Raw genomic sequence first — 12,271 nt, forward strand, 5'->3', positions numbered from 1 at the left:
GATTTTCCTACAGATAAAAATAAAAGAAAGACACCAGGTAGTACTGAACTCACAAACATGAAGATTGGAGAGGATTTAAGAAGTTATGCTCCAAAAAATGATACAGAAATCAAATAAAATCTAGTCTAACCTGATAGGGAAATAAGACATGAAAGACATAGATACTGGGAAAATTTCTTGGCATTGACAAATCACCACCTGATACATTAGAACCAGCATTTGAACTTCAGGACAGAATCAGTTTTTCTAAGGCAATATGAACATTGAACACTTGTGGCTAAGAGCTTTGCATGGCCCTTTTTAAAGGCCACTCAAAACACTGAATAACATTTCTGTGTTCAGTGGAGTGGGGTGGGCAGTGACTGTCAGAGCATGTCTAGGAAGACTGATTCCTGCATTCCAGGCCCTCTCCAGTTGTTCAAATTTGTATTTTTCACATGCAAGAGAAGTATCCTCCATGCTACTGTAGCTCATTTTTCCTGAAGACAGGCCATGATACATGAGCTCTGATATTGAAAAGAGCGAGGAATACTGATAATCCTCTTGGCAGGGCTTCCAAAAGTCAGAAGGGAACAGGGGTACTGAAGTTTAAATACCCTGCTTATATGTTTAGTTGTGTTCTGTATCTAACATCTCCCTAGTGTAAAATTCATGAACAGCAGTCCCTTGTTGACAAATAGCTGCAACTTATAAATCAGTAAAAAAATAAGAGCCTTGAGACTTTAAGTTATCTTTTCAGCCTTAATATTTTTATTTTCAAGTGCAGTCTGAAAATCTGAGATTGCATGTCTCTTTTGAATTTTTTAAGATAAATGCCAAAGCTGAGGATGGTGGACTATTTTAAAATGTACTGTATTTTCTTTGGAAAAAGCTTTTATTTCTAAAAGCATTGGTGAGTCACTAGCATGTCTTTTTTTGCTATTGTCTGTTTTGTTTTTTTTTTAAATTGATTTAAAATAAACTAGTGTGAAAATTTACATATGAAAACACAGATTAAAAAAAAGCACTTTTTTTTTTTTTTTGCCCCCAAGTCTGTATCACCTGTCTATCTTTTTCATAAAAGAGCAAACAAATTATCTTGTTATCCACATCAGAACCATTCCCTGAGGACATTCTTATTGCATTTGCGGGACTCCCAGACAAAGGAAGGAATGATGAATCTGACTCGATGTTCTTAGAAGGCTAATTTATGGTTTTATTATACTATAAAATATTATACTATACTAGAGAATACTGAAAGGATACTTACAGAAGGCTAAAAAGATAACAATGACAACTCGTGACTCTTACCAGAGTCCTGATACAGCTTGACCCTGATTGGCCAATGAGTCAAAATAATTCACAGCAGAAACCAATGAAACAATCACCTGTTGGATAAACTCATTCCACATGTGAGCAAAACAGAGGAGAAGCAAATGAGATAAGAAATTGTTTTCCTTTTTCTCTGAGGCTTCTCTACTGCCCAGGAGAAAATCCTGGGCAAAAGAATTTTTCAGGAAATCTGACTGTGACACATTCTGTGTTGCCTGCACTTATAAATCAGTATTAAATCTTTTCATTAGTTGCACATCTACTTAAGAGTGTTTACCTGGTTTATTTTCCATAGAAATGCTATTTAGCAGTTTGGCACCTTCTCTTCATGCTCAGTTTTGCATTGCTCTCTGAATTCTGTTTAGCCTGGTAGAGCTTGCCATCCTTTGCCTCTGACAAGATATTTCTTCTACTACGTGCTCTACATCTAAAAGCTTAAATGTTGCAATTACATTGTTTCATAAATTATTTGATTAAAAGAACAATTCCAGAAGTCTCATGATATGCTTCTGTTTCCAAGCCCTACAACAAACCAAAATTTACAAAATAAATGCAATTTCTATATAATAACTAGACAGAAAAACAAAAAAACAAACAAACCCACAGGGGAGTACCTGACTGATTTTGTTTGCTTTGTGTATCTACAAGCAATCTGAAAAGTTCACCATTAATTTTTAATGCACTCTTCCAATTATTATTCTTCAAACAGTATAATTATTTAAGTTAAATATTTTGTGACTTTGCTGTGCAGCTATTTTTTTTAGGATTTGGTTAAGTAAACAGCCATATATTTTAAATAACTCCTTTTTTTTGTTCTATGTTTTATAATAAAATTCTGTCACAGAATCTTTTAATTCTGTTTCTGATGTACTGCACAATTTAGTCTATTATTTAAGAGGCTTTTATATATAATTAGACTGCCGTTGCTTGGAAAGTTGTAATTTTCTTTAAACACCGCAAGAGAAACAAATTATATGAATATTTATCTATTTTATGAATGGTATTTATTTAAAAAAAGGGACATCTGGAAAATATCTGACTTTTGAGCAGCTATGTGGATATCTTACTAAGAACCCAAGTAAACAAAGTTACACAAAAAGGAAAATCTTGTTGAACCAAACTAAATTGAGTGATGAACCAAAAAAACCATGAAATGAATCCACATATGATGCAATGGAAGCTTTGCAATACTTCATTGTTATTCAATGTTGTTATTCAAAGTTGCATTCAATGAGAAATGAGTAACTGATCTCAGGAGTTCTAATAAATAATCTCATCATATTGATGACTTTCATATTAGTAGGAAAACAAAAACTTTTCATATTAATTTATTCAACTGCAGTTGAAAGCTGTGAGAACTCTCTACTCTTTTGACCTTATCTGTGTCCTCTACTCCCCATATATGTAATAATTGCATATCAGTAAATCCAGAGTAATGGGCTTTCAAGTAGAGATAGGTGAACCTAAGGGCCTTAAGGCAATTTGTTATGGAAAAATCCTAGACTTTGTTGTGGTTCTTGTTTGTTTAGTATTTTTGGGGGCTTTTTTTGTGTTGGTCTACTTGAGTTTTTGTGGGTTTGGGATTTTTTTTGGAAGGGGGGGTGTGACAGGGGGTGTGGGTATTTTTCTCTCATCATATGTAAATGCATAGTTCACAGAAGAATATACTCATTAAAAGAAAAGAAAGCGTATTCAGAACCTGCACGGAAAAGAGAGATGAAACAAAATGCAAGAGAGGGAGGGGAAAATCTGTTCCTAACCCCCAACACTTTCTTCTAAATTTCAAACTCTGCAGCTTCTACAGCACAGTTAAATATTCTTTACATCTCACTTTGTTGAAAATAAATTCATTAAGTTGGCTGATCACATGTAAATTGGATTCCCAGGAAGCAGAATTCAGGATTGGGAGATGAACAGCCAGTAACTGCACACTGAGATCTACACAAGTTTGTAGCATTTATCTCCAACTTGTTTAAAATACAAAAAGTACCACCCCTGTCATAAGAAATTCAATCATTCTTTTAAAAAATTCACAGAATCCCATCATTTATCAACTTCATTGATATATGTAGTTATGAGAGAAGAATTATATTGACAGTTTTGATTAAAACACACATTATTAAAGCAATCTTACCAGAATGTGGTAACATTTTTGTCTTAATAAACCCACAGATGTGACAGATAAAAAGTGATAAAACAGAGAATACAACATACTCCAGAAATTTATAGCTTTAATTTGAGATTCAGGTAATTCTTCAAATTCAGTTCATTTCACTGAAAATCAAACTTGGACTTCTTTCCATAATTCTCCATAATTCTTTCCATAATTCTCCTTGTGCAGTTACAGAGCTTAAAACAAAAAACAACTCACACATTTATTCAGTACAGAAATAAAAACCAGAATAGAATGGCAAGTGAATAGAATAGAATACAATAGAATACAAGTTTTTACAATGAAAATTGTGTCTTTTCAGGGTATGTCACTGAGGTGATATCATGAGCATAAGAAACCTATAAATAGAAATAGTTCTGAAATATAAGAATTTAAATAATTATTCTTAAGTCTAAAAGAACAATTATTCAAAAATTGTTGCCCAAAGGACAAGAAATTCTAAGGAATAAAAATGAGTATGAAATATTGCTATTTAAATAGGTTTATAGTGACATACACGTGTATAGTATGCATTTTGCCATTTTTCAGAATGAAATTAACGTCACTGTGGTTCTCCTGGGTGCTGTAGATTTTCAAAGATATAAAATAATTCTTTCAATATGCTAATATAATGGACATTGGAGAAATTTTTGTCTTGAGTTTTGCAAACATTTAATACTTTGTGGTAGATATTTTTATGTCTTTGCTTTAGTTACTTTTAATGTTGTTCAGAGAAAGGAAAAAAGGCTGAATTATAAAGGCAATTATAATTTGATTGCGAAGTGAGGATTATCACCTTGGTTTAGAACACTGTGTTGAACTAAATTCTCCGTGTACTGACCTCAGAAATATTTTGTCAGGGACTTTGGGAGAAGGAACAAAATATTCAGTTCTAAATCCTTCACAAGGCTTCAGTCTGAGAGTTTCTGCTTCTTGAAAAACCCACTCTTGAGCGATGTCAGTTACGATAGCTATGCCATTTCTTATGGACAAAGGCAGTCGCTCAGTGAACTGGCTGTTACATCTTTAAGGTAGAAGAGGCTAGCAATCATCCTTTTCTGCCTCCCAAAATCTTGCTTTTAAACTCCACACAGTCCTGGTGGAGTTTTTTATTAAGCCAAATTGTGTCAGAGATTTTTTTACATCCTGCAAAGAATAACATTTTTATTTAGTAGATCAGCGTTCACCTTTTCTATGTGTCATGCTGTTCTCCTGCAACATCTAAATTAGAGACTACAAAAAAATTGGAGGATGTACACTCAAGTTAGCTGCAGATTTAGTGGTCAAATACAAACAACCAGGAAACAAAAACTAGAGTTTAGAAAATGTTGGTGCAAAAATACATATACCTTTTTCCAGTAATATCAGAAAAATCTCCTCCAGTAATGCCGAAAAAAATTTGGAAAAGAGGTCATTACCAAGAGGGTATATTTTTTCTTAGACCCGAGGGAGAAAGAAAAAAATATATTCCATAAGATTGAAGGTAAAATAAATATTGTATTATAAAAATGGAGCAAAACCACTCAACAGTGCAAATGAATATTGTAAGGGTAGGGGGGAACAAAAAGAGTTGAGTCTTCAATTTGTCACTGATACTCTCTGATACGACATTAACATCAAACTGAACGTTTCCTTAGCATGTTCTCAATGATCAGATTTAGACTTCTGATAGCCACAGAAGATTATTTTGGTTTTGAAAACCTCTCATGATTATTCGCCATTAATACAGCAGAGATTTTTAACTGAAAATGTGAGGATTGTATTATATATAATAAATTGAAACCTGTACAGTGTACATGAAAAAATAACTAAGAGCACAACTGATATATCCCTCTGTGCAAGTGAATCCTGTTCAGTGATTCCTGAGAGCCTTATGCAACAATCTCCAAAGCATATGACCTTGTTGTTGGGAAACATGATGGTATCATAATTTAGTTACTTGTTCTGAGAAATCTAGGGAATTTTCATGGGCTAGCTGCTTCTGGGGTGATTATAGATTGGCTCAAGCCATGAGCTGTGATATTTTTTCCTGCTCTATTCAGGACAATGACTGTGTATCATTTCATAATAATTCCTTTTTAAATTATCTGTGTAACATTTTTAATTTAAAAATATCATTAAATTCCTGAGACTTGTATTTGACTTTTCAAGACTATTAATAACATTCTTTTTTAAAAATCTTCTCTTTTTTTTGCTGTATCCACTACAGGTTTTTTTACACTTTTTGTGGTGTTGATTTATTATTATTGAAAGGAAAGAAAATTTCCTCTAAATTATTAATTTGTCCAAAACAGATTTCTACTTTATATCTGACAAACAACAAAACAAACAAAACCCTAAAAATGTATGTTCTGTTCTTCAACTCCGGAGCTGTAATTGAATTACTGGAACAGATGCACATGTCTGCACTGAAGAGAATTATTTATGTAATAATGTGACTTCCACCTCCATGATGGACTCTGGTTTTTGACTCCTTGGAGAGAAAAAATACCCAAAGCAACTAATACTTCAAACCCTATCAAAACATTGAACTAAAGTAGGACCTTGAAACAAAGAATAAAATTATTTTAAAAGAAAAATGATGCTGGAAGAGAAACATGAGGAGCTGATTGAAATATTAAGTTCTTTTTATCCATATAATTTTCAGAAAAAAATATTTTCAGGGTTTGATTCTGTAAGTAAGTCTTGGGCACTTGTTTGGATTTTTTTCACTATTTGATAAATTAGTTTTAAAATAAAATAATGCACAAGTACTTTGTAGGGACCCTCAGGGCATTGAATCCTGTTATATTAAGATTTGACTCTTAATTCCATAGGGAGAAATGAAGCCACATGTAAAAATATTATAGGAACATAGGTTGCCAACATTTTAACAAATAATCCCACCCAAATATATCCTGAAAAAAAGCTTCACAATGTTCTTCATATTATTCTTCACTTCTAAAGGCATTAAACATGGAGCTTGACAGGCAGAAAAATGCCAAAAGTATTAAAGCAATAACTGAAAATATTTATTCCCTTTTTAAAAGAAAAGTGAAAAATGAGGTTCCAAGCCAATAAAATACAAATATTGTTAAATATAATGTCTTTTATATCTTTTCATCTTTCAACACTTGTGTCAAAGGTCTACATTTTGTCTGTGTGGTTATACAATGCAAGACTCTGAACGCATGTAGATGTCTGTATCTCACCTAAACTCCCCGAACTCCCTTTACAAACAATCAAGATGAATAGGCACTTCTAGGGCATGGCTCATCTCATTTTAAAGCACCCTGACAAAATAGGTCAGATTAATTGTGTTTTAAAATAAGATTCAGTTACAAAGTCTCCCATCCTACTTCTGTAAAAATACATGAATGTTTACTGATGATATATATATTTGTATCCTCAATCTTCCGTGCAACTGCTCTAATTTTAATGAGGAATTAAATTATACAATGTATCTAATATAATCTTGTACCACTGATCTCACAGGGAAGCAGGAATATTTTATTCCTTGGCAACACACAGTACTTGTAACACACTAATAGGTTTCTAAGCTTTTATTCTTTTTTTGATGTACTCTATACAAGATATTTCTCAGTAGTGATTGAATACTGTTTGGGATGGAGATAGAGACCTTGGGAAAAAATACATTCCAAAAACCAAAACTAAGAAAGAAAAGCAAACATAAAATACCCCGCCCCAAAAAAACCAAGCTTAATTTTCTCCTTTCAAAATTTTATGTAGTCCAAAAATACTTGTAGCCAAATAATAATAGCATATACTCTATCTATCTACTGCACTGGTTTTGAACTATCCCAATTCAGCTTTTTCCATCAAAAAATTTATGAGAAATTGATATTTTTATAGTCAGTGTTTCACATAGGGAATGTTGTATTATTTAAGAGACCTGAAATGCTTTTCTCTTGCCCACTGTTGCCTTGGTATTTGAGGGTATTGATATATATATATATTTGCTTAGCTTTACACATATATCCAGAATGTATTAAACGCCACCATTTCTAGTTTTCTTTCACAGGTAGGATTTTCACAAGAGTTAAATAAAGTAAGGTTATTTTCCTAACCTTGGTTACTAATTTTTATTTCACTTTGTTTGGATTTTAAATTACTTTATCATCTTTATCTATAGTTTATCCATCAAAGGTCTTAAAAACTTTTTAGGTAATGTGGGCCTTTGTTCTTTACTGGTAAAAGTATTCGGGGCTCCTTACTCTAAGTGCTTAGGTATTGAATTTTTCATCTGAATGTGCAGAGCAGTTAGAATACAAATGTAGTCAGAGAAAGTGTCCTTCATATTTCTGAGGAGAGTCCTGATCTGTATTTGTTTTAGTAAACTAATACAATATTTCACCTACTGGGATTTTTCATGGTGCAGAGGTTTCCAATACAATATGCAGAGAACAATAACATTTGATTGAAACTTCTGCCTCTAACAGACTGTCTCAGTTCAGTGGGGAATCATCCAGGAGTTTAGGCCTCTCCATTTCAGTCTGACATTTGAAATAATTGACAACTAAATTAGGTTCAATCAAAGCAGGTGTGGATAACTCCAGAGCACCATACTAATCATTCTACACTTATTAGCGTTGCTCTTAGGACACAAGGGACTGCAGAAATCACTAGTAACAGCAGTGTTACTATAGTAGCATGACAGTAGAAGAAGAAGAAGAAGAAGAAGAAGAAGAAAAAGAAGACAATCAAGAAGAAGAACAACAACAACAACAAGGACAACAACAACAACAAGTACAACAACAAATTAAATTTATCGTTCCTGGGGAAATTTGGAAGCAGGAACATATTATTTTCAAGGTCTCATATAGATTTCAAGAACATTAGAGAAATAAAAATGAAAGGCTATCTGTGCTAAATCAATATAAGCAAAACAACAGATGGAAAGTTGAGGGAACTTTAATTCCTTGTATTCTGACATGTTTCAGTAATATTTTTTTTTTTTCTGAAAAAGGCTAAAATAAAAGAAAAAGTGTGTCTACATTTAAATTCCCTGAGTTTTTTCTGTTCCCTTATCTTCATGTTATGCTTACTTAAGTGCAAGGTAAATATTTTAGCATTTATTAGATATTGATTATTATTATTTTACCTAATAATTTTATTGGTTTAGTAAAATATGTTTTTAATGATTCAAGATTGCACAATTGTCTTCTTACTGCAATAAAATATAATAATTTCTATATTAAAAATAGAGATACATTAATGCAGCGTGCTATCAAATACCCTGTAAGAAATTTGTCTGAGTCAGTACCTGCCTTCTTTATTTTCCACTGAATAATTAATTGCTTATGTCATGGATTGTTTATCTACTTTATATACTTCAAACTCACAAAATTACTGTTCTTTTCATGCTATTTGTCACCATGTCCTAACATAGATTTAAATCATAATAGTAATATTTGTAGGTAGTGAAAAAGAAATTGCAAAACTTTAGAGCACTGTCAGTTGTTCTATGCTTTCTCTGTTTCTTTTCAGACACTCATTGTTTGGAATAATTAGAATATCTGCTAATCTTCAGACTGTGAACTGGAATTCATTTAAATAATTGTGCATGCTTCCTATTGTGCCTAAATATATCTAAGTGCATAGAAGAATTAATTTCTACACACCTTTAGACCTACAAAAGCAACCTGACCAAAAATTTCACTTGAGTGGGTTTTGGTGTTGTTTCACAGGAGTTTTGTGGGTTTTTTTGTTGTATCCTCCCAATGCTGGAAACAGACATCTAACATAAATTGGATAAATATGCCTCAAAAATTTCTGAACCTCTCTGTTTGCTATGGAAGAACCCCACCAGGAAAGAAGAAATTCTACTGTGTATCTTCAAGAAGAACCTTTAATTTCTTTGTCGTCCTTCATTCTTATTAGTTTTTTTTGCCTAAGTAGTGCTTTCAGCTCAAACAATCCCATGTTGAAGCTCTCTTTCTAACAGACATTATTAGTACTTCAACCCAGATGTTTCAGATTCCACAGTTTTGTGTTTTTCCAGATAAAAACAAATCCCTGGAAAATGCTGCAGTTTCCTTAGCACCATGTCTTTGTCTGTATGTGTGTACACATACATGAAAGTTTGTATGCTCATTTTCATGCAAAAGCTATTATGAATTTTGACTCAAAAATGTAAGAATAAATAAATGTATCAGCACTTGTGACAAGAGCTGATGTAGTTTAAAATGTACTACACCTTTTTCTTCCAATCTTATCCTTCAGCTTCATTCCTTCTCTGAACAATATGTCACCACAAAATCATAATTTTCTGTGAGTTACCACTCAATACAAAACACAATGTTTTAAGTTAGCTTGATTTCTGCTTCAAAGAAAAGACAACAATCTTAATATACCTATGTGGGCTGCTTTCTGCTGGGTTAATTTTCCTCCCTGTGGCTGGTATGGAGCTGTCTTCTGGATTTGTGCCGAACACAGGTTTGATAATGTAGAGAGATGCTTTGATTATTGTTGATCAGGACTTAGAGACTGGGACTTTTTTGCTTTTCCTACTGCCTAAGGAAGTTGGGGGTTTCCTAGTTGATTAACTTATTCATAGTTCGTTCTTCTTACTTCATTAATTTCTGTCATAAGTCTCATTCATTTTGACAGTTTGAAAAGCAAGACTAAAATTGCGCATTAATTTTAGATAGTGTAGAATTGGATGATGTCACATCATACTTAGTAAATCCTCCATAGATATTATTTGAAATAAAGTATTTCAAAGATAGCTTTTAATTTCTTTCATCCTATTTAGCAAAGATGTAGAACATTAATAGATTCTCTACAAAACTGAGGTGCTTTTACATTTTGGTGGTGTATAATAAAGTGGAAACATTTTGTTCCCATCATTTAAAACAACCTTTGCCATTTTATTTATGACTTGGCTTTTAAAACACTGACAGGATACTGGACAACATTTATAGAGCGTGGCTGGAAGCAATATATTTGTTCTCCTTAACTGAAATCCATTCACCTTGAAAGCATGAGCTCATGAAGGATAAATGACCCAGAAGATAAGATCATTCTTATTAGTAAATAAAGTACCTGTACTCGCAAAGATTTAAATTAAAGTGAAAGCATGTTTATCATCTTAACTCATTCAAGCAAATGCAAAAAGCTAATTATTTTTGTCCTCTGTATATGTGTATGCAATTATAGCTAACCAATTAACATTTATGGCAATTTTTTTGGTAATATTTCATTATTATTTATCCCTTATTGTACAAATATAGGAATCTAATTTTGCTAGTCAGGTAATATTTATTAAAATTGAAAAGGAATTATGTGCATAAATTTAAGCAGGATAATTTGGCCTCCAATTTTTTCCTAGTTGCTTGCTATCTCAATACAGGAAAGAACAACTTTGCTTCTTCTGCTGAGATTCCACTTTGAGAAAAGATTTGCTTAAATAGTTTTTCTTCTCTATTAACTAGGTATTTATAATAAATTTATATTCACATGAACATTGGTTTTTTCCCTTTTACTTCTCTCCATGTATTCACACTTTATTTATGTTCTTTCTTTACTGTTTTCCATGTATTTCTTTTTTTTTTTTTTCAATTATTCACTTTTATTTTGGCTTATAATTTGTTCTTATCATTACTCATATTTATGTCTTTTTCTTAATTTTTTTCTTTTTTTTATTTTGCGTAAGTGATTCAATCCTGACCACTCCCTTAAAAATTTTTCCTTCATTCCATATACCCACAACAAATGGCTAAAATTCTGCCTATTTTCAGTCCATTTTTCACCTCCTGCATCCTCTGTAAATCAAGGAGTTATGTCACTTCCCTCTACAGGCATTAATGAAAAGTTAAAAAAAAAAAAAAGAAAAAATGAAGCAGTATGGAAGTATAGCTTCTAAAATTTTTCACAATAAAATGAAACTGGTGGCACAGCATTGCCAAAGTACAAAAAGTACACTGATGTAGTCACTGACATTGTACAAGATGATGGTTCAGAAAGAAGAAAATAGTTCAAAACCATCCCTTATTTCCCCAGCTCCCATCCTGAATTGACTTATCAATATCCACATTTGATATGCTCTTTTCTGTCATTTCATGAATGAACCAGGAAAATATTACTTCTGTAAATAATATTTTTTATAAACTGATAACTTTAGAGGTGTAGATGACATCATGGATCTTGCCACCCTTCTTCCTTGATCAGTCAAAGCATTCTTAATGAGCTACTAGAATTAATGTTCTTTCCAATTAACATATTCATGTGAACCACAAAAGCAGACTGCACATCCTTGATAAACACAGCATAATGAAGAAGTCTGTTCAAAGCTCACAGTAACAGGGAGAAATATTTGCTTTGCAAATCACTGACCCAACAACTGTCAACATCAACCAGACTGTTTAACTATGATTTTGTAACTGAGAAATAATATGAACCTGATTTTGGTCTGGCAGCACCTTGTATAGATGCTGGAATGGCAGCACCGTTTATAGATTCCGGTGCTGAAGAAGAAGTCTGACAGGACTGCAAAGCTGATATCTAAAATTCTACATGCAGTTTCAGGCATCTGAAGCTGGAAGGACCAAGCAGCTGTAATATTTTATGCTTTCAGTTGTGCTCCAGAACCAAAAAATTACAAAAGAAATCTTTTCTTTCAGGCCAGGTTTATGTCTGATCTCATGACGTCCTAGTGTGATCTCTTTAGGGCACGCTGCCTCTTTACAAGGCAACAAAATATGTTGCAACTTGCCTACGGTTTTCTATCAGATGATTTTTTAATTGCATTTTATTTTTCCCTTTTTTTCTGTCTTAAATATACTTCATCCTCACAGCAGATTTCACTCA

Source organism: Ammospiza caudacuta, chromosome 2, assembly GCF_027887145.1.
Source record: "Ammospiza caudacuta isolate bAmmCau1 chromosome 2, bAmmCau1.pri, whole genome shotgun sequence".
Lineage (NCBI taxonomy): Eukaryota > Metazoa > Chordata > Aves > Passeriformes > Passerellidae > Ammospiza > Ammospiza caudacuta.